The sequence below is a fragment of the Odocoileus virginianus genome, chromosome 23 (assembly GCF_023699985.2).
Source record: "Odocoileus virginianus isolate 20LAN1187 ecotype Illinois chromosome 23, Ovbor_1.2, whole genome shotgun sequence".
NCBI classification, from domain to species: domain Eukaryota; kingdom Metazoa; phylum Chordata; class Mammalia; order Artiodactyla; family Cervidae; genus Odocoileus; species Odocoileus virginianus.
In genome coordinates this window covers 47,217,115-47,244,028 of record NC_069696.1, presented here as the reverse complement: position 1 = coordinate 47,244,028, position 26,914 = coordinate 47,217,115, and the positions used below count along the sequence as shown (strand labels likewise).

Here is a 26,914-nt window from a genome sequence, read left to right as displayed (position 1 = left end):
GCCCTTGAAGCCCACCAGAACTGGGTTGTTTGTTTTTTTGCTTTTGGTAGGGGATCTTAGTTCCCTGATCCTGTGCCAATAGCTCAGTTGTTAAAGAATCCACCTGCAATGCAGGAAGCCCCAGTTCGATTCCTGGGTTGGGAAGATCCCCTGGAGAAGGGATGGACTGCGCAAACTCCAGTATTCTTGGGCTTCCCTCATAGCTCAGCTGGTAAAGACTCCTCATGCAATGTGGGAGACCTGGGTTTGATCTCTGGGTTGGGAAGATCCCCTGGAGAAGGGAAAGGCTACCCACTCCAGGATTCTGGCCTGGAGAATTCCGTGGACTGTGGTGTCTGTGGGGTCGCAGAGAGTCAGACACAGCTGGGTGACTTCCACTTGATTCCCTGACCATGGATGGAACCTGTGCCGCCTGCAGTAGAAGCTTGGAGTCGTAACCCTGGACTGTCGAGAAAGTCCCCCTACCTGACCTTTTCCATGTTGCTTCTCAGCCTGGTGCCTGGGGTGGGGGCGGGAGAATCAGAGAGAGAGGGGAACCCACTGATTTCCTGTTTGCATGCCTCACCTCAGGAACTGTGGAAGAGAATTTATATTTTATTGAAAAGTACAAAATTTGAAGTGAAAGAGGAAATGAGGGCACCGAACAACAATAGTAATAAGATTGAGAATCTGCTCCACATTCCACGTAGACAAAGAGCATCCATTTCATTTCCTTGCATGAGAGATTCTGTCCAGGCACTGACCCACCTCCCACATCCATGGGCTTTTTTGGGGCCATGCCTCCTGCGATGTGACTCCACCTAGATTCTCAATTAAGAACCGAACGTTTTATTCACTTTCACCACACAGAGGAATGATACTGTGTGTGGAACATCTGCAAATCTCAAGTGTGGGCCTCATGCAGTACCAGTTTCCCACACATAAATCTTTCTGTGAACTGAGGTCCACTGATACTTGCCTTTATAGGTGAGTGTGAGGCCAAGCACACATTGTCCGTTGGAGCAGAAGACCAAGACCCCGCTTTCCAAAGGGAATAAAGTCTACAGATTTGAACAATAGCTTATGATCCTGTTGAGTGTCTGCTGTTTCCTCCTGCCCTGCTCCACTTTAGGTGCCTGGGAGCTCGCTCTGGCAGCTGTAATCTGAGACTGTCAGAGTTGGAAGGTGTGGCCTCTTCACCCATCCAGAGCTAGTCTTCCTGCTCAGCTTGTTCAGTACAGCCTGTTTTCCCTTCTCTGTGGGCAAGGAGGTGGCAATGTCTTTGAGATATATCTTTACTTCATCTTCAGACAGCTTGTATGAGTTAGTCATGTTCAATTCTTGGCAACCCCATGGACTATATAGCCTGCCAGGCTCCTCTGTCCATGGAATTCTCCAGGCAAGAATACTGCAGTGTTTGGTCATGCCCTCCTCCAGGGGATCTTCCCAACTCAGGGATCAAACCCAGGTCTTCTGCATTGCAGGCAGATTCTTTACCATCTGACATACCAGGAAAGCCCTGCTTAAATCAAATGAATTTGCTGCTTAATGCCCTAGATGCCCAACTAGGGAATGGCTAAAAAACTAAGCAAATGAAAAACTGGTGCTTCCATGTGATAGAATGTAATGCAGCTATTAAAGATCCCATTTTAGGAAAAAATACTGAATCCCCTGGGAAGAGATTTATGTTATATTACTAAGTAAAAAGAGCAGGTTATAGGGCAGTAGGTATAGCATAGTTCAGATAGATGGATAAATGATAAATAGGTGATAGAGTGAGTGAGCAAGTGGACTTGAAGAATGGTGAGTCCTTTGAAACACTTAACTCCACCCTAAGGAAATGTGTTTCTATAATCTTCCATTTTGCCTTTGTAGTGTTAGCCACTCAGTCATGTCTGACTCTTTGCAACCCCATAGACTATAGCCCACCAGGCTCCTCTGTCCATGGAATTCTCCAGGCAAGAACACTGGAGTGGGTAGCCATTCCTTTCTCCAAGGGATCTTTCTGACCCAGGGCTCGAGGGTCTCTGCCATCATAGGCAGATTCTTTACCATCTAAGCCACCAGGGAAGCCCATATTTGGCCTTACACTATCTAGAAAGACTAGTAGAGACTTCTAGAAGGAAAACAATCTTACAATTACTCAAACACAAAAATGCAGAGAATTCAGGGGATGGTGCCACACCATTGTTCCCTTCCAGTCTATCTACCGAGTCAGCAGTGATCACCAGGAGCCAGCCCTTCCTCCACTGGTCTCCCTTCTCCATTGTTTCCTCTCTCTCTCCGTGGTTTTTCCATCTTCGGACATTTCTGCAGCATCTCAGCTCCACCCTGGCACGAACAGATCCTTATTGTCCTCCACAGGAGCAGGTATAGGGCTTCTAGAAGTTTCAGAATGGGGCATTACCAAGATGAACTCTTCTGGCTGATACTCAGTCCATCACATATAATTTAAGGTATGATCTACATTAAAAGAAAAAAACACCCTATAAAGATTATGGAGAACAGAAAAACTCGTTATCATCGACTTTTCCATATAATTAGGCAGATGTAATGATAAAATGTATTCACCTTGAAGATAAAATTTCCAGTTTTTACGGAAAGCAGATGCGTTACCAAATCATAACCATGGTTACACTTGAAAGTGGCATTTTCTATATCTTAAAGTACTCTCCCCTCTCTTAGTGGCCTCTTCACCCATCTCTGTATCCTTTGCCTCCTGAAAAAAAGCTCAGCGCACCCTCTATTTGCATCACTTCTTAGAGAACATTTGACACATGAATGCTTCTTCTGTGCAAGCAGGAGCTATGGGGTTTCTGCTTCAGGTCAGAGTTACTGAAGCCGAAATAAACAAAAAGACAAGAAACTGGAGGAAATCAAAGGGGCAGTGAGGTGAGCTCTCCAGGTTAGATCAGAGGAGGTCTTTTGGGGAGTAGGGAGTATGGAATGGGTAGCTCATATGATCGTGGAGGGCTGAAGTCTTGACTTGGTTCTGGAGCCCACTGGAAAGGCAACCACAAAGTTGGGACAATAGGGCTTCCCCTCCTGCCCCTCTGCCATCATCCTGTCCCAGATTCTGTTCCTGGCTCATCTCCCTCTCTTTCTCTTAGGTGGGGTGCTCAGCTGTTCTGGGCAACAGAATGGGAAGTCACTTAGATGCCCTGGGGCCTTGCTTTTGTGTTTCTGATACAGAGCATTAGACCTAATTTAATTTGAAAATAATACAGAAAGATGAAAGGGAATCCCACTTGAGCTCCTCATTTTAAAAAGAGTTTAAAAAAAAAAAGATGATGTGAGCCCAAGACCTCAACCTCAAAGGAGGCCCTCTGGTCAATGGAGGCAGACAGGCCCAGATGTTTCTCCCATCTGTGTCTTGTCCCTCTGGCATGAAGGCTGGACGAGGGAGGGAGGTACACAGCAGAGGATCAGGCCAACTTGCCGATGCTGCCCTCCTATTTAGCTCATGGAAATTTCATAGCATCTAGCATCTAAGGTCTGGCTTTCCCCATGGATTTGAGGGGAAACCTCCTATAGCCCTCTTGAACTAGTTTCCTGGAAGGAACTTCGATACTGTGAAAAATTTCACCCAAGATTAATTGAACTTGACATCCTGAATGTCTTTCGCATGATGTACTAAGGTGGTATTTTTGAAAATGTCAGTATCTGATACTCGGTGTGTGGTTTTTAGATATCTAAAGTATTCCCTCTTCTCAAATTTCCTTTAAAAAGCTGGAATGCAATACATTTCTGGGTTTTCTTTATTTCGGATGAAACTCCACCTTGCTACAACAGAGCTAAATATACTCCAGATCAACTATTCATTACACACACACAAATACTGAAGGACATCCAGAGTGAGCGGCTGACCTCAACTGAACACAAACCATTCTCTACTTTCTGGGAAATTAGAATCACAGACCAGCTTTACATTAAATGGAAAGTGTACGCTACCATCTTGTGGACAAAATATAAATAACACCGAAATCTGCTGAAGACTACGTAACTGTTCTCCGTATTAGTGAACAGCTGTCTTGTCCTGGGTTCCCCCGTGCCCTCATGATGACCAGCCCCTGCAGTGTGGAACTTTGGTCTTGAGTCATCTCTGTCAACAAAATCAGGTGTAATGCAACATGAAGAAATGGGAGTTTGCTGAGAAAATGTGGAACGCAAATGCCAGAGACCTGGGTTCTTGACTCTGGCTTCTTCTCGTTTCCATTTTTCCAACTGTAAAATGACTCTTGTCACCTCACACAGGACACCCAGGTTTCTGGGTGAGGTTGACAGAGTTAGGTTTGCACAGTGTCCTATGGAGCTGAATGTTTTAAACCAAGATAAATTAGTTTATTAATCAGTTATTTTCTAATGAATGTAAAACTTGGTTATTTTTCTTCTGAATGGTTTTTATGCATACACTAACTCATTCAATTAATCTTAAAGGAAATCAAGCCTGAATATTCACTGGAAGGACTAATGCTGAAGCTGAATACTTTGGCCACCTTATGCCAAGAGCCGACTCATTGGAAAAGATGCTGATGCTGGGAAAGATTGAGGGCAGGAGGAGAAGGGATGACAGAGGATGAGATGGTTGGATGGCATCACCAACTCGATGGACATGAGTCCAAACTCTGGGAGATGGTAAAGGACAGGGAAGCCGGGCGTGTTGCAGTTCATGGGATTGCAGAGTCAGACATGACTTAGTGATTGAACAACAACTCACTCACAGACACACATCCCCACTTCCCATGCGCTAAAGGAATGACGATCTAGAATGTGGAAATGTGAATGGTGTCATCAAAGCTGAATAAAGAAGAAGAGGAAGACACAGAATCCCAGTGTCTTAGGGCGGACAAGAACCTCCAAGCTCATCACACCGTATCACTTTTCTACTACTTGCATTACTTTTCAATATTCAGCCACTTTATGAACATAGTCTTCCAGGATATAAGAAAGTACTGGCAATGGTAACCACATAAAAGACAGAAACAAATTCTGGTACAAATTTACATGGATAGAGGGGTGTTCAAGAAGGAGGGGACATAGGTATAGGTATATGTCACTGATTCATGTTGATGTTTGGCAGAAACCAACACAGTACTGTAAAGCAATTATCTTTCAATCAAAAATAAATCAAGTTAATTGAAAGTTTTACATGGATGCATTTTTGGTTAATACACAGAGAGATGACTGAAATTAAGCTAGGCGCTAGAAAATCTCTGGGCTGCCCAGTTGGCACAGTGGTAAAGCATCTACCTGCCATCGCGGGAGATGCAAGAGATGCATCTTTGATCCCCAGGTCAGGAAGATCTCCTGGGGTAGGAGATGGCACCCCACTCCAGTGTTCTTGCCTGGAAAATTCCATTGACAGAGGAGCCTGCTGAGCTATAATCCATGGGGTGGGGCAGAACAGAATCAAACATGACTGAGTACACACACATACACACACACACATAGGTGTGTATCTATAGTATGCAAATGGCGCTCATGCCTACTAGAGCTTAAAAGATCTAAAGTTAGAACTTTCCAGTGTTAAAAGTTCTTCCATCTAGGGAGGGTCTTTCATTAGGAAAGCAAGACATCTGCCATAAGCTGGAGGTGCTTTATCCCATTAATTCTCCCTTTAAGCATCATATCTAAGTTAGGGATATATGTGTGTATGTGTTCCATGTGTTTTTCTTACTTATCAGAAAATCATGGCCTTCAGATTGATCCTAGTGGTAAAGTACTACTTAGGAAGGCATCGTAATACTCATTTTTGTTGTGATCACATACTGTAACTGGTCTTTCATTGTTTTCCTAATTGTTTAAAAGAAATAATGTATGTCTTCTCTCTCTCCCTTAGAGAGTTTGCTAAGAATACAATATCACTATCCCTGATTAATTTAGCTAATCTCAGTATTTATATTTCTGTTACAACTTTGCAATAGAAAGTAGAGCCTATTTCTAAAGAAATATGTTCACCTTAACGTTATTTACTGTCAGTGTTGAAGCACTGAGCTTCCACAAATAGAAAAGTTCTGAAACCACAAGAAGATGATGACAACAGTGGCAAAGACTGACGAGGCCTAGGCAGGAACCTGTTCCCAGCACTGGCTCTAGGAAGGTCAGATGAGGATTAAAATTTTTACTCACCCTACTTAAGTTCCAAGCCTTCTCGATCAATTCCACTTGTCTGTGCATTTTTATTTATTTTTTTGACCTCTCTCCTTGGGGAGTCTAGTTTGTTTTCACCTTGTCACCAAAAGTATAAATGCAGTCTCTGAGGGGAGGTTGTCACTTTAAAAGGTCTGGGGAAGCTTTAAAAAGAAAGGTGAAATAGACCATGCCTTGACTAGCTATGAAACCGCCAGTGCTAAATAAAGTACCTTAACATCAACAAGAAAAGTTCCCAATATGATAAGAAGGAACCTTCTGTATTGCATTGTTTTCCACAGTTTAGACATGGTATTTTCAATTTCTGTATATTTTTATATGAATGGTGAATTTTTGAATGTTAATGCTAGCATTTTATCACAAAAATTTCATGGTTCTTTTTGTGCTTCAGAAACTGCTACATTCCTAAATGTATTCTTATATAATATTTATTACATATATTCCTACATATTTGGTATAGCTTCAAAGTTATTCTTGTCTCCAATAGAACATGTCTCCAAAAGAACATGTCTCCAAATTAATAGTGGGACTCAGTAAGAAAGCAAGGCTCAGTGTCCAGAATGTCACTGGATAGTCAGCTCTTTATGTGCCTTGCTCTGTATTTGAAAACTTTGTGTAACAGACATAAAAGATCATCTGAGAGTTGAAGGTGTTATATAAGTTCCAAAAGAGCTCAAGGATAGGATGAAGGATGTTATTTATTGAGTGTCTGCAATGTAACAGGTCGTCTGCCAAGAGTTTTCCATTTACAGAAGTCTGACCGTCTCCATTCCAAGCTTGGTATGTACAAGTGGCTCATGCAAGTCAGAGTTAAAAGTGCTAGATTAACACTCAAAGCCCACACCTTCTTTAGGCCGTGCCTGTGGTTCCTATATAAAGATTGAAGTGTGGCCTGGGTGAGTTTGGATAGAAGAGTAAATCTCATAAAGCGAAGCATCCACCTAGAAAATTTCCAATGAATATTTTGGCCAAATAAGATTGGATCTTGAGAGAGAAGTTGATATGGATTTTGTGGCTCCATGCAAAGATGCCAGACCTAATGCTATGAGAAGGTGTGAGATCTCTGATACTGTGGAAAGAGCAGGTCACAAATCCTGAATCCAGGAGAATGCCCACCAGTAAGCGGGCAGGATGAAGAAAAGAGCCTTGGATTCACAACCAATCCAGTAGACAGGTGAGGGGTGGTCTCACGACCCCTCCCCATTTCAAGTCAGGAGCATGAAACCCAGTGAGATAAATGACGTATTCAAGGTCACACATCAAATCAGCATCCAACCCAAGGTCATAAACCAGAGTCCCTACCACCCAGCCCATTGTTTTTTGCTCTGTAGTTCTAAAAGTACAGGCTTTCTGTCTTTCCTAAGCCCATTATTTCTCGCCAGCGGGTGTGAACAAATAAACAAATTCCAATGAGAGCACCCAGCCCAGTCTGGGCTTCCATCCCTGTTGGTCTGACAGCCTTCTGGTCCCTAAATGAAATGATCCCATGTTCAGCCTTGGTGCACGTGGAGGGAGGGGGGCAAAGCAGACAGTGTGGGAGAAGCAGGAGTCAGTATTAGTTTTCTCATTTAATTAACTGCCTTCAACAGAGCGAATGCCATAGGCAAATTACTACAGGCCAGTAACACAGCCCTTAAGGAATGCTTGGGGCCCATTTTTTTCAGCCCATTAGTGACCAGAACAGCCTCATAACTCAGGTCTGCCAAAGCCAAAAGAAAAATGTGTATAATTGGAAAAAGGTTGAAAACAATCCTGGATAATAAATTACACTTACTCAGTTCCTTTGTCCTTCCAACTCTACAGCTAGCATCACATTTCATAAGGGAGCCACGGAGAAGAGGCAAATGCCGAGAGGGAGGCTGTACTTATTAGACACCAGAGCGAGGCCTCCGAGATTAGTGGAATCAGTTGTTTACTTAGAGTCTGCTAAGCCGAAGGGTGCGTCAGGCCAAGGAGGCTTTGGGCTGCCTGCTCCCCTCAAGATCCAGAGCACACACGGCCCCACGGCTTGACCATTATCTATAGGAAAGTTGGCAGGAAGAGCTTAACCAAATCTCTTCCAATTAGGTGTTCTGATAATCTAAATTCCCTTGTGCAAATGCCAGCTACCTACCTCATCTCCTTGGACCGCCCGGAGTTATAATCTTCCCTGACGTTTCATGGATCTTCCTCTCCAGGAGATTGCTGTTCAGTAAAAGGAAGATGAAATGGAGGTCTCCTGCTTACCAAGTGCATTTTCTGTAATATGCAGATATGTAAACACGCGTGCGCGCATACACGCTGGTGTCTCGTGTGGATCAAAACCAGCTGGAGTGCATTTGTCAGGGAGTGCCAAGCTTCAGTCGGTCTCAGAATTTGAGATGGATCCTCCCTGTTTTCTGGGATGCCTCTTCTGGATGTTTGCTTATGCTGCTGCCAGTGATGCGTGAATTTGATCATCTCGATCCTTGTCCCTAAAGACATCGGAGGACTCATAATTTGAAGCCCCCCAAACTCCTGGGAGAGGCAGAGGAACCAAGGCAGCTTGGTCTCCCTCCCTGCTGAGAAGCTCCCATCACTGCCTCCTGCGTGGACTACCACTTACCTACCCCATTTGGCATGTAGAGTAGCTTTGCCTGCCAATGTCCTCACAGGAACATATCCAACAAGAGCTGCCATGCCCAGTGGCATGGGTTGTATAGTGAGGGATGCTGGGAAAAGGATTTGCTCACAAGAAACATCCTCTAGAAGTGGCCTGTTTTCAACATTGTTAAGATACCACATTCACTTCACATTTACTATAATCTATTGTGATTGAAGGCAGGAGGAGAAGGAGACGACAGAGGATGAGGTGGTTGAATGGCATCACCAACTCGATGGACATGAGTTTGAGCAAGCTCCAGGAGTTAGTGATGGACAGGGGAGCCCGGCATGCTGCCATCCATGGGGTCGCAAAGAATCAGACACAACTGAGTGACTAAACTGATTGTGAAAGCAAGGGCTTTCCAGGTGGTGCTAGTGGTAAAGAACCTGTCTGCCAATGCAAGAGACATAAGAGATGTGGGTTCGATCCCTAGGTGGGGAAGATCCCCTGGAGGACGACTTGGCAACGCACTTCAGTATTCTTGCCTGGAGAATCCCATGGATAGAGGAGCTGGCAAACTACAGTCCATGGGGTCACAAAGGGCTGGACACGACTGAAGTAACTTAGCACAGCATGCATATTGTGAAAGCAAAGGTCAGTCTGTTGGTTATTCTCTTTTTGAAAGATTCAGTAGTCAGACCATGGAGCAATACAAAGACAATGTCTTTTTATGCAAGGTCAGCCCCAATATTAGAACCAGGATTTATTTCTGATTGTCAGAAAGTTGTTCTAATGTGACCTGAATGATCACGGGCTCTTCCAGAATCCCTCCCACCAAAATCCTCCCAACCTCACCCTAGCAATTTTCAAAGCCCTGCTAAGAAAGTACTTTCCTAGAAAGGGAGAATATTACCTGTTCTGTTCATCACTGTGTTGGCACATCACATGCCCTAGACATACACTGCAGCAAGTTTGAAGGGAAGAAATGAGTAGAGAGAAAATTTTGAGCCAAAGTGAGTGTTCAGAGGAGAGCCTGTCCCTTTGACCATCAAGTCGCTGGGGACTAAGCAGAGAGCAGGTCATGGGTGGGTAAGGTATGACGTGTTGGATCTCTGATTGGTGAGAATAGCACGCCCTGCCTTAGTGCATGCATGTGCGCGTGCGCACACACACACACACAGGCTTTGGTTTAACCAATGGCAGCATCTTACTGCAAGTGTGGATGTTGTGTTTAGGTCTCTATTGGGGTGGCCAGCTCATCCCAAGAATTTCTTGTAGGTTCTGCATCCAGGAATCTCTTCCATTCCCAGCACATCATAATGATTGGTCACTCTATAGCCTTCAGATCTTCCTAAAGGGACAAATGGTAGTTGCCTAAAACCTGGTTTCTGAGTATCTGCCTCTCTTTTTCTTATCTGCAAAACAAAGATAGCAACTTCATATGGTAGTTGCAGGATTAAATTAGAAGCTATAGACATTAAGATTATCAAGACAGAGAAAATTTATATTCTAGCTCAGTAGCCCTGAATGGGGCTTCCCCAGGTGGCTCAGTGGTAAAGAATCTGCCTGCCAGTACAGGAGATGAAGGTTCAGTCCGTGGGTCAGGAGGATCCCCTGGAGAAGGAAACGGCAACCCACTCCAGTATTCTTGCCTGGTAAATTTCATGGATAGAGGAGCCTGGCAGGCTACAGTCCATGGGGCCACAAAGAGTCAGACACAACTTAGCAACTAAACAACCACAAGCCCTGGATGAGTGTTTGTGAACACACTTTGTGAACTGAGACATAATTGTGCATCTGAAATGCTGTTGGAATTAGGAGCATGTCTTTTTCTTGAATACCTCTCTGCCCAGTTTTGCTGAGTCTGTACAGCTCTGGATGAATCAGCGTCTCTTCTGTGAAGCCCCTCAACTCGCTCCAGCTGCAGTGGTTTCCCTTGCTTTCTAAGAATCTTAAGTCATTTGAACAAAATTGTTCAGCATCACCATTCTTAAGAGTATGTGCTCTGGAGTCAGTGAAGTGAATTTTGGCTCCACCTCTTAATATTAAGGTGACCTTGGGCAAGTTAGCTAACCTTGTGGGGCTGTATTGTTCTCCTTTACTACATGGAAGGAATTTGAATAGTATCTGTCTCATTTGTAGTTGGGTGTATCAAATGAGATAATGTTAAATGTGTGCCTTGCATAGGCTAAATGATTAGATATGTTAGTTGCCCTGCCTTGAAATATATTTAATATTTACATGCTTAGAATCCTGATTCTTGTAGGATCTCCAGTTTGGAGAAGGATCCTTTTGTAGTCAGTCCTAAAGGAAATCAACCCTGAATATTCATTGGAAGGATTGATATTGAATGCTGTAGCTCCAATACTTTGGCCACTTGATGCAAAGAGCCAACTCATTGGAAAAGACCTTGTTGCTGGGAAAGATTGAAGGCAAAAGGAGAAGCAGGTGGCAGAGAATGAGATGGTTAGATAGCATCACCGACTCAATGGACATGAATTTGAGCCAACTCCAAGAGATAGGGAGCATGGCATGTTGCAGTCCATGGAGTGGTAACATGACTGAGGGACTGAACTATAACAACCCTTTGTAGTTATAATCTTTCATCTCCCCTAAACGTTTTATGTGCTTAACTTCTCCTGTGTTTTTATGTATTTTTTATGTGTTTCCTTCTCCTGAATTGTAAGTTCCTTGAGGTTAATAATAATCATGTTATCTGTACCACTTCCACCAAAACCAACAGTAGTTATAACATTTCGAGTGCATTTTATTGTACCAGGCACTGTGCAAAGCAAATTGCCATCAATAGGGGAGCCCTAACTATGAAGCAGATACTTTACTGAGGTCACTTCATTAATCCCCATAACATCTCAGTGTGGCAGGGATTATTAGCTCCTCTTTACAGATGATTTTAGATAAGGTGGATATTAAGTAACTTCCCTATCAGCTGGGACTCACTGAAAACTGTCTGGTTCCAATGCTCATGCCTTCTATATTGCTTAGGTCCTAGGATCACCCAAATTATCTGGTGCACTTCTCCCCCACCCCACACACACACACAGAACAAAGCAATGCTTCTCAAACTGTTCTGTGGATACAAATCACTTGGGGGTCTTAATGAACATCAGAAGTTTCTGGCTCTGGAAGCCTGGGGCGGGCCTGAGGTTCTGCTTTTCTAACAGGTTCCCAGTGCTGTTGCTGCTGCTCTCCAAGAACAGCAAGGCCACATAGCTTGGTAGATTGAGAGGTGAAGTCTCTAGGATCTACATTTTCTGCAATTCTTGGGGCTGGAGATGGGCATGGTAAGGAGGATGGCAGGAGAAGAATATGGAGTGAAGCTGCATAAGTGGCCAGTCATATTTAGGTATTACTCCTAACTAGAGTGATCACACCTTGCTGCGCAGCCCCTCAGTCGTGTCTGGCTCTTTGCGACCCCATGGACTGCAGCATGTCAGGCTTCGCTGTCCTTCATCATCTCCCAGAACTTGTCCAAACTCATGTCCATTGCGCTGATGATGCCACCCAACCATCTCATCCTCTGTCACCCCCTTCTCCTCCCGATTGTACCCTGGGACCACTTTTTTTATCTGTTTCTCTTAAATTCTATGATATTTGCTGTTCTCAGACTCCCCTGATGATCAGAATCAACTGGGGCACTGATGAACCCTGCAGCTTCCCCTGGTGCTTTACCAGGGTGGTCTCTAGAAAATTTTAATTTTAGCATGTTCTTTAGGTGACTCAGTATCAGAGAATTTTGGAAAATGGTGTAAGTGCTAAAGAAATTGCAAAAGCAGGCAACAAATGAGCTGTGGTATAGTGAAGGAAGACTTGATGGGGAGGTAGGTAGGAGATGAAGTTTGTCTTTAAAAAATGAAAGGCCAAACCAAAAGGAATTCTTGCACATTGGTTTAAGTTGGTGTAACCATTTTAGGCAATTGTTTAATGATATCTTCCCATGTTGAAATACATCTATCCTGTAAGCCAGCAATTTCACTCCTAGATATAGACCAAATAGAAATTCGTGCACAAGGGTACCTAAAGTCTGAACAAAAATTTCATAGCAGCATTATTTGTAATGGTCCCAAACTTGAAATAAATCATATCTTCATCAATAGTAAAATGGAAAGATTATATTGTAGTCATATGGTGGAATGTTACATGGCAGTGAAATGAATCGACCATTGCAATAAGTAGACACAAAATATGGATAATATGGTTTCTGTTATACGAAGTTCAAAAACAGGCATTTTTTAATCTATGGCATTAGAAATGTTAATCTATGGCAATTTTATCTATGGCATTTTTTAATCTATGGCATTAGAAATCGAGATGTGACTATATTTGGGGAGTTGGAGGGTCCCATGTCTGGAAAGGGGCTTAGTAGGGGAACTTAAGTACTGATAGTATTCTGTCTCTTAGCCTGGGTAGTGGCTATATGGATATGTTCATTGTGTGATTATTTATTCAGAGGAACACTTAACAAGTGTGTACTCTTTTCTATACAAATATGTGAATACTGTGTTTCAAGAAAACACACACAGTCACACCCATAGGATTTGAAAAAGAAGAGGGGAGACCCCAGCCCAGGTATGCTCTAGGAGAGGTTTGCAGGGCCTATATTTCTCAAGGCTCATCTCTGGGATTTGACATTGAACTTGCCCTCAAGGATTTCATTCTCCCCAATCTTATCATATACCAAACCAAATATTTCTGAAGAAACTAGCCAAGGGCCACATCCGTCTTTCTCTTGGAGAGACACTTACGCATCACTTACCCTGTGGACTAGTTTTGTTCCTCATTGGAAGAAACAGCCAAGATTCATTGCTGCTGGAAATTTGCCATAACCATTCGGCATTACAGAGAATTATCAATAAAGTGTGATGAATCCTGTGAACAGTTTAGTCAAGTCGGTAATCACATGTTTCCACTTTCCATCTCTCCACCCCCTTCTGAGGCAGACAGACATGTCCATTCTGGTTTCTGTATCCAACCTTGCAAAATCTACCTTCCACAGCTCCCAAGGCATGAGATTTGCTTTTTCTGATTACCCAGTTGGCCCTTAGTCCTGGCTTTATCTTCAAGCCAGAGGCCTGGGTGGTCTTTGAGAAACCTGACGAGAAGGTCATTAACAAGGAATCATATTCCCAAATTGACCTTTCATGAAACCTCAGACTAAAATCCCCCTGGAGCCTTGTCTTCTCCTGATTGAAGGTAGTACCATGGGAACTTGGGCAAGAAGTTGGAAGGGTTCTGAAATGATGCAAAGGCAGAGCAATCCAAAGCAAGTAACATCTTAATAAGTCAGTCATTAGACACCGAATGGGAGGGGGGCGGTTACTATGCAAATAACTAGAGTGAAAGATAATGAATTATAATAAGGGGCCCCTTGGTCACAGGTCATTTACCTGACTTTCAGGAGATCTGCCCTGGGACCTGTTTTTCAAGTAGGAGCTGCAAGCTGGCAGCCGGAGCTAACAGTGACCCTCGGATCAGTTTGGTTTGGCTTGAACAGATAAGTTTGGCTGAGCTTTAAACTCAGGAACTTCACACTAAAATCCATGCTTATGGCTTCTCTTTAAAAATGGAAAGTTCTGGCAACATGTCCACATGTTAACAATTGCTGGAGCCACCATTTCCCATTGCTCTGCCCCAGCCTGCTGTGCTCATTTATACTGCTTGTCTGTAGGAATCAGGCTGGCTACCCTGCCATGACAGTGTCTGTCTTCAGAAACAAGTCCAGTGTCCAGTGAAAGGGGGTTTGTACCTGCCCATGGGCTCTGTTGACAGGATGGGCTTAGGCTACCATATTTTCTCTGATGTCCTCTCTCCCTCCAGCCCACCCATGTCTCAGCCACAGCTGACTTCACCCTGGATGGTACCTGAATCAAAGTTGGCCCGTCTTGAAGCTTGCCAGGGACTTCTGGTCTGGCAAGGAAAAGCAGGCAAGGATAATGGCATCATCCACTCAGAATGTTGGAATTAGAAAATTGAGCAACCCTTGCCAGCTAGCGGGGGAGAAAACTGAGAGATTACGAAATGCACTCAGCATCATAGTAAGACAAAGCCTGGGTGAGCTGAACTGCGTGGTGGAGAAAACCTACTGACGGAAGAGACTAAACTCTGCACCAAGAGAGGCGACGATGAGGCACAAGGCGGCCCTGGGAGGCTGAGCGCACCGACTTGCCCCTTGATGTCACGCGCAGCTCTGGTTCTGGTGGCCTGCTGCACTCGCTTTCTCCTCTGTGGGTGTTGCTGAGCTAGGAGACAGGCACCCCACTTGTCCTATATCCACCATGCTTAGGGAAACAGTACCCTGAACTTCCTCCAGGGAACCACACCACCATGGGAGGAAAGCCCGTGTGAGAAGGAAGCCGGGCGCAGGAGAGAGAAGATCCCCCACCCTAAATGTTTCAGATCTTTCTTATTTCTCCAGAAATGGCTGGAGGAATGAGAAATGGCTCCCAGAGAGGCTCTCTGAGCCTTTATTCAGCTTACGTGCCTATATTTAAGGCACAGGGAAGTAATGCAATAATGATAAAAATGTATTTCATAAATATTTATTGAGTATTGTTTTCCTAAACATGCATTGAGTACATCATGTATTGAGTACTGTTGGAAGTCACTGAATAGGAAACAGACATGGCTGAACCCCTGCACTCAAGGAACTTATGATCAACTGGAGAAGACAGAAGGTGTACGTGAATTTTAGTGTGAAATAAACACTATAGTCAATACTTGCCCATCCTGTCATCCTTGGGGAAGAGAGGTGAGGAGGTGACTCTCTCACACTGGGGTTGGGGGCGGTTTGGTAATCTGGCTTCCTAGCAAATGAGGAGGAGAGATGACAGATGGAGATGAGTTTACACAGAGGTGCTGACAGTCGGGCAGCACTGATGGGCATGGAAGGAGGAGACTGGAAAGGAAAGCCCGAGAAACAGAAGCATCGCAGGACAGAGCGATCTCCTTCCCAGGGCCTTGAGGCATCACTGAATGACAGCCTGTAGCCGCCTTCATAGTGGAACTAAGACTGAATATCATCAAGGGACAGAGAAGGAAGAGGTCACTGTGGATTCAGATGGTCAGAGAATTCTTCCCAAGGAGACTGGCCTTCAAAGCAGAGCTTTGAAGTATACATAGGGTTTAGAAGACGGTGAGTTTTAAGGGAAGCCAGGGGCAGTCCACGTGGAAGGAATCTGGGACCAAAGGCACCGGAAGCTGACCAGCCATCCTCTGTCCTCTCGGGACCAGTCATGTGTGTCTCAGGGCAGGAAAGGGGGCGCAGACCAGCTTCACTGGACTTGATAATTCACAGTGGAGAGCAGTGGAAAAACACTGTTGATAAGGCTGTCTGGAGCCAGCCTGTGGAAGGCCTTGGATTTCAGGACAAAGGGTTTGGACTTGATCCTGGAGGCAGTGGGAGCCAGAGAAGACTGGGGAAAGGGGTTGACTTGATGAAAGAGTTCCTCATTCGCTAAAGAAAAGCACCAACACAGCTCATTTTTCTCCTTAGAAAACAATCACAGAATTTAGCTTTAAATGCACCCCCCAACTCCATGAAAAGCATATACCAGCCCCTACAGGGCTCCCGGGGGGAGTTCATGAGTTCAGACTCAAAGCACAAGACGTGTTTTACTTGGCATTTAAGCCTGTCTATGGGTGATGCATGTCCTCAAATGAGGACAGACTGATATGATTAAACATTTTATATCAGTTATTCTGATTCTCCCAGTGTGCCTTCCCCCTCTGACTCCTCCGATTGTGGATATCCAGAGAAAAATAGCTGTAAGGCGGATTGTATAGTTCCTTAGTAGCATCTGTGGTATGGATGCTCAGGATAAGGGCTTTGGTGACAGTAACTGCTGCTTTCTTGGACTTTCTAAGTCTCACTGGGTCCTTACCAGTGCCTAGCAGCACCTATTTTGGCACATGAAAGAGACTCAACTTGAACCAACAAGTAACAGTGTTTATGATGCATATGGTTTTTAATGGAAGCTTTTGATGTTTTTCTTTTCTCCTTTCTTGCCCTCATCCTTCCCACTCAGTGTCTCCCGACTATTTCTTCATTTCCATTTTCCTTTTTTTGAAAAAGATTTTCTGTTCAGCTCACTCTTTTTTTCTTCCCCCTTTCCCCCTTTTCTTTATACTTTCTATCTCCTTGTAACTTTCTTTTTCCTTACAGGAACTGGGAAAGACAAGGGTGTGTGGGCGGCCGTGGCTTCCCTCCAAGGAAAGTGTGAGGCTTTGGGCAAAATAGATCTCTCATTTCTTCCAAACATAGGTCTAATCTGAACTGTCTCCAGGCTGTAGTCTCCAATCCAACTTCAGTGGTTTCAGTTGGACTCCACGAGAAGGGACCCTGGGGATGCCGTGTCGTTAGTCTTGTCTTAGAGAAATTCAGCTTTCTATGCGCCTACTTGTCTCGAAGATTGGGGCACCCACATTCCCTTTCCTCAAGTTGCCAGAGCCCAAGAGAGACTTCTGAGTAAAACGCCTGGCTGAAGAGAAGCAGGACTTCATTAAGAGTTTGATTTATCCCCAAATGATCTATTGTTATGCATCAAATATGTTTTCCCTACAAACCAGTTGGCAGGGAGCATGCAGATAAATTACTACAAGATGTAACCAGACAAGCTGTTCAAAAGGGAAATGGCTCTGTGTGTGTGGGACGCAGGAGAGCACATCCATAAACATGTGTTGGGAAATCAATTCCATCTAAGTCTGCGGGAAGAAATAAGCTACTGCCCCCAAACTACCAGTTTGCTGTGATAGCTGACTGTTCTTTTGGGGTCATCTTCCATTGTCTCGGTGGCAAGAATCAAGAAGCAAAGTCAGGACCTACTCTGAAGTCTCTTCAGAGGAAAGGGGCTACTAGGTTATCCATAGGCAATTGTGAATTCTTTCCTTTTGTACACATCAAGTTTGCTAATCTTGTTTTGCTGGAGGGAATGGGTTAGAGTGTATTTTATCTGCATATAACAATATTTAGTTGTAATGATGGATTTCAAGGGAATAATAGTAAAATATAACATAGTGTAACATAACATAAGGGCTTCCCTGGTAGCTCAGTGGTAAAGAATCTGTCTGCCAATGGAGAAGACACAGGTTTGATCCTTGGCCTGGGAAGATAGCCCCTGGGAGGAAAATGGAAGCCCACTCTAGTATTCTTGTCTGGAGAACCCCATGGAGTGTGGTGGGCTGCAGTCTATGAGGTTGCAAGGAGTTGGACACGACTTAGTGACTGAACATCAACAACAATGTAACAGAATATAATGGAATATAATACAGTATAATATAATATACTATAATATAATATAGCACAGTGCTGTATAGTTTGATGTGGAAGAAGGACCCCTGGGCATGACATCAGAGAAACATGGGGGATGTGAATTCTGGCTGGTCACATGTCACTTGCCAGCTCTGTGACTCTTAGAAAGTTCCTTAACTTCTCTGAGATTTCACCATTTTTTAAAGGGGGGGCGGGCACATATGACTTGCCTTACAAGATTGTTTTGTTTTAACACATGCAACATGCCCTGCACCGTGGCCAGTGAAATTTAAATGATTTAGACTGAAAACAATTAAAACTTTAGTTTTTTACTCACACTGGCTACACTTCAAGTACTCAGTAGTTCCATGGGGCTTGTGGCCACTGTGTTGGGCAGCACAGATATAGAACATTTCCATTATTGTGGAAAGTTTTACTGGACAGTACTGTCTGAGAATAGGTCAGACACAAAAATAGGTACATTATATATAATTGTTGCTTCCTGCTTAATAGTTCAAAGCACTTTTGCACATCGGACCTGATTAAAGGGCTGTCTATCCAGCAAAGTTGCCCTTTCTCTTAGATATCACTGTCTCTCTATATAGTATTCTAACCTGACTCAAGTCTGCAAAGCATGGTGATTGCTGGAAAATCAGAGTGTACACAGAGAGAGGATTTCTGGGTCTTTAGTTGAAAGATACCAAATGCATACTTTGGCCACCTGATGTGAAGAACTGACTCATTGGAAAAGACCCTGATGCTGGGAAAGATTGAAGTCAGAAGGAGAAGGGGATGACAGAGGATGAAATGGTTGAATGGCATCACCAACTAGATGGACATGAGTTTGAGCAGGCTGTGGTAGTTGGTAATGGACAGGAAGCCTGGCGTGCTGCAGTCCATGGGGTCGCAAAGAGTCAGACACAACTGAGTAACTGAACTGAACTGACTAGTCCTTAACTCCAACCACAAAACACATCTCAGTAGAGATAACAGATAGGAGTAGAAGTAAAGTGGAATCAACAAAAATAACAGCAAAAACAAATCTCTAGGAATATCCACCAAATACTCAAAGTGGTCTTAATGCTAATATGCATATGACCCTCTTAATGTTTCATTTAACTGCCTTAGAAACATCCCAATGTAGATGAAAGCTACCCCAAGATGCATAGCTGAAGCTTAAGAAATGTTCTCAAGGTCAAAGCAGAGGGATCACAAATTCACTTTTCATTTGGTTGAGGACAATTTTAACTTTCCACAGTACAACCAACACATCGTTCCTGCACCTGATGGGGTTGCAGCATGAGAAGGTCCCCATATTTCTTAGCAGAGACAAAGTAAAGTAGGCCCAGGGTAAGGTCACCCTTCACATTCAGGAATGAAAAGAACAAAAGCAATAACTATGTTTGTTGGGTGCTTACTGTACATGCTGTTTTCTATTCATATTATACAGTTGACCTGATAATCTCCACCATAATCTTATGAAGTAAGAACCTTAATATCCCCATTTTACAGGTGAAGAAATGAGGCACTGAATTGTTAACAACTCACCCAAGGTCACCAGCTGCTAAATGGTGAAACCAGAATTGGACTGGGTGGTTTAGCAAAAGTTCACTTTTTTAACCACAGTTCCCTGAGGCCTGTAAAGATAAGTGATCTCTCTGTAGTTTCCCCATTTAAGTTTCAAAAAAATGTTGAATTCTCTTACAATGCTTAGAGTTTTCCTTCTGAAAATTTTCTGGTCACTGTAAAAAAATAGCTCTAAGTATTACAGTTATCATATTAAAGACAAAGATGAAAACACTTTGTTTTCTAGATATATCAGCTACAGATTTATGTAAATAAGCATTTCATGAGTAATGAAGATAACAAATGCAAATGAGACAGTGAGACCATTTTATCTTTGAAGATGAGGAAATACTGTCTCCCAGTGTTTGAGTAAGAAATATATGAAGTGAAAAATGGGCACTTAGGCTGAAAGATCAGCAGACCAAGACCTCCAGGTCAACTGCCCACTTTCATCAACAGATTTATTAGAATGCAACCCCACCCAATCTTTTATGGATTGACTAGGAGTAGAGACAGTGAGAATATGGCCCACAAAGTCTAAGATATTTACCATCTGGCTCTTTCCAGAAAAAGCTTGCTGACCCCTGATTTAGATGACAGTGAAAAAATAGCATTATGTCTGATGTTGAGTCTTATCTTATAACCATCATTTTCAGCGGACTGAAAACATATGACTTCAGTGGTACAGTATTAATAAAATTTTATATTGTTGAATTTGACATAAGTGAAAACTGCAGATAAGGAGTTTACAGGTCAAATGGTAACTCTTCGTGATAAAACACTGTTGCAGTCCTGAATTTGAAAGCCAAAGGCAGTCATTAAATAAAGCAAAGGGAGGGGCTGTTCGGCAATCCTCCACCTTCAGTCCATTCCTGTCTGAGAACTCTGATCTCAAGAGATCATCGTGATTCTTGTTGGTGCTTCACCTTCGCTGCCTGAGTTTCTTGAGGGCAGGAGGTGTGTCTTCTGCGGCCTGGTGCTTAGTATTAGTAGGTAGATAGTCGTAGCTGATGCAGAGCCATGCGGCACAGGGTTGAATGACCCAAGCATAGGAGATTCAGGGGAGCAGCCACAGACAGAGGCGTTCGAGCAGAGTGCTCTCAAAGACGGGATGAAGCCACAGTGAACTCACAAAAATCACAGTCTCTCCCTTACAAAGTGAAAATGCAACCAGGGCAAACCAGGTAATCACGGCCACCTTTTTATGATCATATAGGATGTGACAAGAAAGAAAGACAGCGAACTTGCTCTGTCGTGTCTGACTCTTTGCGACCCCATGGGCTGTAGCCTACCAGGCTCCTCCACCCTTGGAATTTTCCAGGCAAGAGTACTGGAGTGGGTTGCCATTTTCTTCTCTAGGGGATCTTCCTGAACCAGGGATCAAACCTGGGTCTCCCGCATTGCAGGCAGATGCTTTACCATCTGAGCCACCAGGGAAGCCCAGGATGTTCCAGAGACACATTCTTCTCAGCTCCTTGCAAGCATTTATTATGTTAATTGTCACAACAACTCAAGGAAATAGGTTCTTCTCTTTATTTCATAAGCGAAGAAACTGAAGCAGAAAGGTTTATTACCTGGGCCTGGAATACACAGCTAGAAAATGGTAGACAGTTTTAAACCCAAGAAGTCTGAATCCAGAGATGAAAACTTACTATTATGTTCTATCGGTCTGTCTGTGGATGCACCTCTGGCCTCTTCCTCCTCAGTGCTTTTCAAGACATTCCATAAGGAGCTGTTTCCTGAAAATGTGCATTTCCACTTTTGTAATGAAAAGCAATAGCTCAAATCTAGTTTGTTGTAGAGCTCTTAATTTTACAGCCAACTTACCGGCCTCCGTAAAACAAAGCTCGGCATTTGAACAGGGCTGGTCACACCATTGTCTTTGAGCATTGTTGCACTTTTCTGTGTAGTTAAGAAACATTATTTCAAATTGGGAAATACTGGAATGGTTTTAGATGTAGGTCCTTGCTGCTCAGGTTCCCTTCTGAAATTCTGTGTCATTAACATCTGGAAGCTTTTTAGAAATCCTCTCAGGCCCCAGTCCAGACCTACTGAATCAAAACCTGCATTTTAACACAATGACTAGGTGATTCCTCTGCACTAAAGTCTGAGTAGCACGTACTCTTCCACTTCAGTGTGATTATCATTGACTTCATGAGAGAGAATGCAGTGGCCCCTTGGTATCTGTTGGACAATTGGTTTTAGAACCCCCCGTCCCACCTCCACCCCACCCCACAGACACCATAATCTTTGGATACTCAAGTTCCTTACATAAAATGGCATGGTATTTGCATTTGAGCCATGAGTGTCTGCCATGGACTTTTCCTTCTGTCCTTTCTTTCCTCGTTTGGCTGCATCAGGCCTTAGCCGCCGCACACAGGGGGTTCCTTGCGTCTTGCAGAATATTCTGTTGGAGCACATGGACTCTCCAGTTGTGGCTCACAGGCTCTCTAGTTGGGTCACTTGGGCTCTAAAGCGTGGGGGCTTCAGGAGTTGCAGCACGCAGGCTTACTTGTTCCGTGGCATGTGGGATCTTAGTTCCCCAACTAGTGACCAAACCTGTGTCCCCTGCATTGCAAGCTGAACTCTTAACCGCTGGATTACCTGGGAAATCCCGTGGACATCCTCCCATAGACTTCAGATCATCTCTTTCTTAAAATACCTAATGCAATTTAAATGCTATGTAAATACTTGCCGTTGTAGGGAAATTCAAGTTTTGGTTTTGGGAACTCACTGGAATTTTTCCCCCTGAATATTTTCAATTCGAGATTGGTTGAATCTAAGGCTTTGGAACCCGTGTATATAGAGGGCTAACTGTATTCTGTGTCTCTGGAGGTAATGGGTCAATTTGATAAGAGCTTGACATGTTAGGGGCAAAGGCCCCATCCTTGCTTTGAAATGACTTAGAGGCTCACAGTTCTGATTGAACATAGGATCACCAGGGGAACTTTTAGAACCCCAGAGCTACTCAGGGTCGTTTGTGGTTCTATACAAATTTTAGAAGTGTATTTTCTATTTCTGTGAAAAATGCCATTGGAGTTTTGATAGGAATTGCAGTGATTCTATGGGTAATATGGGTAATTTGAGTAATATAGACATTTTAATAATATTAGCTTCTCTGATCCACGAACACAGGATATCATTCCATTTATTTTTATCTTCTCCAGTTACTTTCATCAGTGTCTTATAGTTTTGGTGTTTGAATCTTTCACTTCTTGGTTAAATGCATTCTTGTTTTATTGTTTTCAATACTATTATAAATGGGATTGTTTTCTTTGTCAGATAGCTCATTTTTGGTGTATAGAAACACAACTGATTTTTATATTTTGATTTTGAGCCCTGAAACTTCATTATTTATTTATTTATTTATTTTTTAGTTTTAACAATTTTGATGGGGTCTTTAAAATTTTCTGTAAACAAGATCACCTCATCTGTGGACAGACACAATGTTACTTCTTTCCCAATTGAATGCCTTTTATTCCTTTTTTCTTTCCTATTTGCTCTGGCTAGGATTTCCACTACTGTGTTGAATAAGAGTGGTACATGTGGGCATCCTTGTCTTGTTCTTGATCTTAGATTGAAAGCTTTTAACTTTTCATCATTAAGTGTTGTTAGTTGTGGGTTTGTCATATACAGCCTTATTATGTCAAAATATGTTTCCTCCATACCCACTGTGTTGAGTTTCGATCATGAAAGGATGCTGAATTTTGTCAAATACTTTTTCTGCGTATTTTCAAGTGATCATATAATTTTTATCTTGCATTCTATTAAAGTGGTGTGTCACATTTATTTATTTGCATGTGGTACCATCCTTACCTCCCAAAGATAAGTCCCGCAAAGCCACTTTGAAAATGTACAGAACTGGAGGCATCACACTCTCTGATTTCAAACTGTTTTATGATGCTATAATAATCTAAACAGTGTAGTGCTGGCATACAAACACATAGACCAGTGAAATAGAATTGAGTGACCAGAAAAATTTTTGACAAGAAAACTAAGAATACTCAGTGGGGAAAATATGGTTTCTTCAATAAATGATGTTTGGAAAACTGAATATTCACATGCAGAAGAATGAGGTTAGATCCCTATCTTACACCACTTAAAAAATGAACTCTAATGGATTAAGAATTTAAACATACAACCTGATATCATGAAACTTCTAGAAGAAAACTTAGGGGGAAAGCTCTTTGGCATTGGTTTTGGCAGTGGTTTTTGAAAAAATATGACAATAAAATCACAAGCAACAAGGGAAAAATATAAACAAGCGAAGCTATATCAAACTAAAAGGCTTATGCACAGCGAAAGAAATAATCAACAAAATCAAAAGGTAATCCATGGAATGTGAGAAAATATTTGAAAACTCATATGAGGACCTAAATAGACATTTTTTTCCAGAGAAGACATATAAATGGCCCATAAGTACATGAACAAATGTTCAACGTCACTAGTCATCAGGGAAATACAAACTGAAAGTACAACAAGCTATCACCTCACACTTGTTAAAATTGCTATTTCTACTGGGCAAGAAATAACAAATGCTGGCAAGGATGTGCAGAAAGGGGAACCCCAGTACTCTGGTGAGGCTGCAAACTGGTATAGCCACAATGGAAAACAGTAAGGAGATTCCTCAGAAGAACAACCATATGATCCAGCAATTTCGCTTCTGGGTATTAATCCAAAGAAAATGAAGTCACTACCTCATAGAGATATCTACACCCCAAGTTCATTGGAGCGTTATTCACAATGTCCAAACATGGAAATAACCTAAATGACCATTGATGGATGAATGATTGAAGAAAATATCATGCATGTATATATGCATATTTTTCCTTCACAATGGAATATTATTCAGTCATAAAAAGCCATCCTGACGTTTGTGACAACATGGGTGAATGTTAACTTCATTATACTAAGTCAAATAAGTCAGAGAAAGATGAATACTGTACAGTGTTGCTTATGTGTGGAATCTGAAAAAGCCAACCCATAAATAGCAGATTGGTGGTTGCCAGGAGCTGAGGAGTGGGAGAAATGAGGAGATGTTGGTCCAAGGATACCAATGTCCAATGTCCAGTCATAAGAGCAGCAAGTTCTGGGGATCTAACGTGCAGCACAGTAACCGTAGTTAACAGTACTGTGTGTTAGTTGCTCAGTCGTGTCTCTTTGTGACACCGTGGATTGTAGCCCGCCAGGCTCCTATGTCTATGGGATTCTCCAGGCAAGCATACTGGAGTGGGTTGCCATTTTCTTCTCCAAACAATATTGTGTAACAGCAATAACAAAATGGTAATTATATGAGGTGAAGGATGTGTTAAGGAACCTTAGTGCCATGAACATTTCACAGTATATACATATGTCAAATCATTGCACCTTATACAACATTATATGTCAATTATATCTCAGGAAATCTGGAAAACAAATAAAAACCCAACCCAGAGCTCAGACTGCTTACCATACCAGTTAGTTCAGAACCTCTGGGGGTGGGACCTAGGCATCAGTGTATTTTAAGATCCCTGGGTGATTCCACTGTGCAACCGAGGTTACGGCCTCTCTGGAAATGGGGTGTTTTCTGTGGGAGGAGAGAGAATGTGCTTCTATTTGCCTTTCTAACCAAGCTTTAGTTGGCTTCTTTTTCTGAGCCCTCTATTCAGCTAGACTGGGCCCTGGGCTTTGGTCTCTATCCTCATAGAGTCCAGTGTTGGCTGGAATCCTCTGAAGTCGAGTCAGCTGTACTTCCTCACCCTTGATATTTGATCACCCTCAATATCTGATCACCTCTCCTCATCCCCTACCCACCATTTCCCAGTGATATCTGATCCCCCTGGCCTGCCCTCATCAAGAATCCTGTTTGGTTAGTTTAGCAAGAATTGTCCTACCCCTTCATGATTTTCCATCCTCCACACCCCGTCCTGCTCCCTGGCTATAAATCTCCACTCCCGTGGTATTCAGAGTTGAGCCTGAGCTTTCTCGCCTTCTGCCAATAGATCCTCTTGAAAAAAGTCTTCCTTACCATCTTTAACAAGTACCAGAATAATCTTTTCTTTAACACAACTACTCAGCCTTAATGTCTCAGTTTAAGCCTTACATGTTTTTCCCAGGAAGTCTGAATTAGGTGTCCCTTCTACATGTTTACAACACTCCCTCTGCTCCTTCTATCAGTTGCTATTGTAATTTCCTGCATACTTTTCTCTGTGTCCCGTTTGACTCAAAATGCCATGATGGCAACACTGCCTCCACCGTGTTCCACAGGAGCAGCAGCGGCAGCAGTGAACACTCACTGCATCACACCCGGGCTGTGTGTCACTCCCTGCGCATGCTATCTTAGTGAATACCTGTCTCAGCCCAGTGATCATCTCCATTTTACAGGCAACAATCTGAGAGTGCGAAAATTAACTAACTTGCCTCAGGTCACACTGCTAGGAAGTCCTTAGCTAAATTAAGTTCCTGGCACATGGTAGGGTATTCAATAAAGGCTTGTTGAGTGAAAAAAATAAACACATGAGTTGCTTTCCTCTCTAGTTTGTCGGCAACCTCTCTGCTGGGATGACAACCACAGTGAGATTCCCTTCCCTTACTCTCATCCTTACTAGGGTTCAGCTTTGACCTCTTCCAAGTTTTCTGCCCTAAAGTAGATGGGCTGAGAGTTCTGACCTTCTTATGACTGAACAGCAATAACTTCTGACCTAAGGGGTAGTATCCCAGCTCTTTTTGACAGAGCATGCTAAGAGAAAAATTAAAATAGGAGAGACTATTTGGGCACCATTTCCTGATTTGTACTTTCAGCTTGAGGACCCAGTGTGGGAGGAATAGGGCATGGAATTGTTGCAAAGGACCCTTAAATCCTTAGACATGTCATGGGCATTTTCTGAGAATGGAAATAAGCATGATTTTCCATTTCTAGACATACTATTGGATTTATTGTTGTTGCAACCAATAAAGTGTGAGCTCATCTAAGATTATTATCGGATCCATATTAGCTTCCCATCATCTTATTCAGTAAGTACAAACTGAAGCAATAAAATATTTTGTCAGGTCCAGTGGGATATTTTTCATTAAAAATATGGAATGCTTTACCAGTTTATGTGTCATCCTTGCACAGAGGCCATGGTAATCTTTTCTGTATCATTCCAATTTTAGTAGGTGTGCTGCCGAAGTGACTACCAATGGGATTTTTGCAGTTAGCAGCAATAAAAATTCTAAGTATTTATTGCCTGAGCAGTGTATTGTGGATGCAGAATATCTCTCCATCAACTCTTTGCAATGGTTACTGTTATTCTTGTTTTGTGTATAAAGAGCACAGGATATCCTAGAACATTGATAATATTTCCTGCTTAATACTATGATGAAGACAGAACACCTGGGGGACTGCCCAGCCACTGCCAGAGTGGCAGCAA

At 42.9% G+C, this 26,914-nt stretch overlaps 1 long non-coding RNA gene and 1 other non-coding gene across 2 annotated transcripts; both read right to left on the bottom strand.

The window, feature by feature from the left end:
* Positions 1-578: 578 nt before the first annotated feature.
* On the bottom strand, positions 579-8,429 carry LOC139030644 (uncharacterized). The gene is made up of 2 exons (XR_011483049.1): positions 8,243-8,429; positions 579-2,442 (listed from the first exon to the last, which is right to left on the bottom strand). It is a non-coding gene; the product is annotated as an uncharacterized lncRNA (long non-coding RNA).
* Positions 8,430-26,574: 18,145 nt separating this feature from the next.
* Positions 26,575-26,681, bottom strand: LOC139030757 (U6 spliceosomal RNA). Its single transcript, XR_011483159.1, has one exon. It is a non-coding gene; the product is annotated as a U6 spliceosomal RNA (small nuclear RNA).
* Positions 26,682-26,914: the final 233 nt, after the last annotated feature.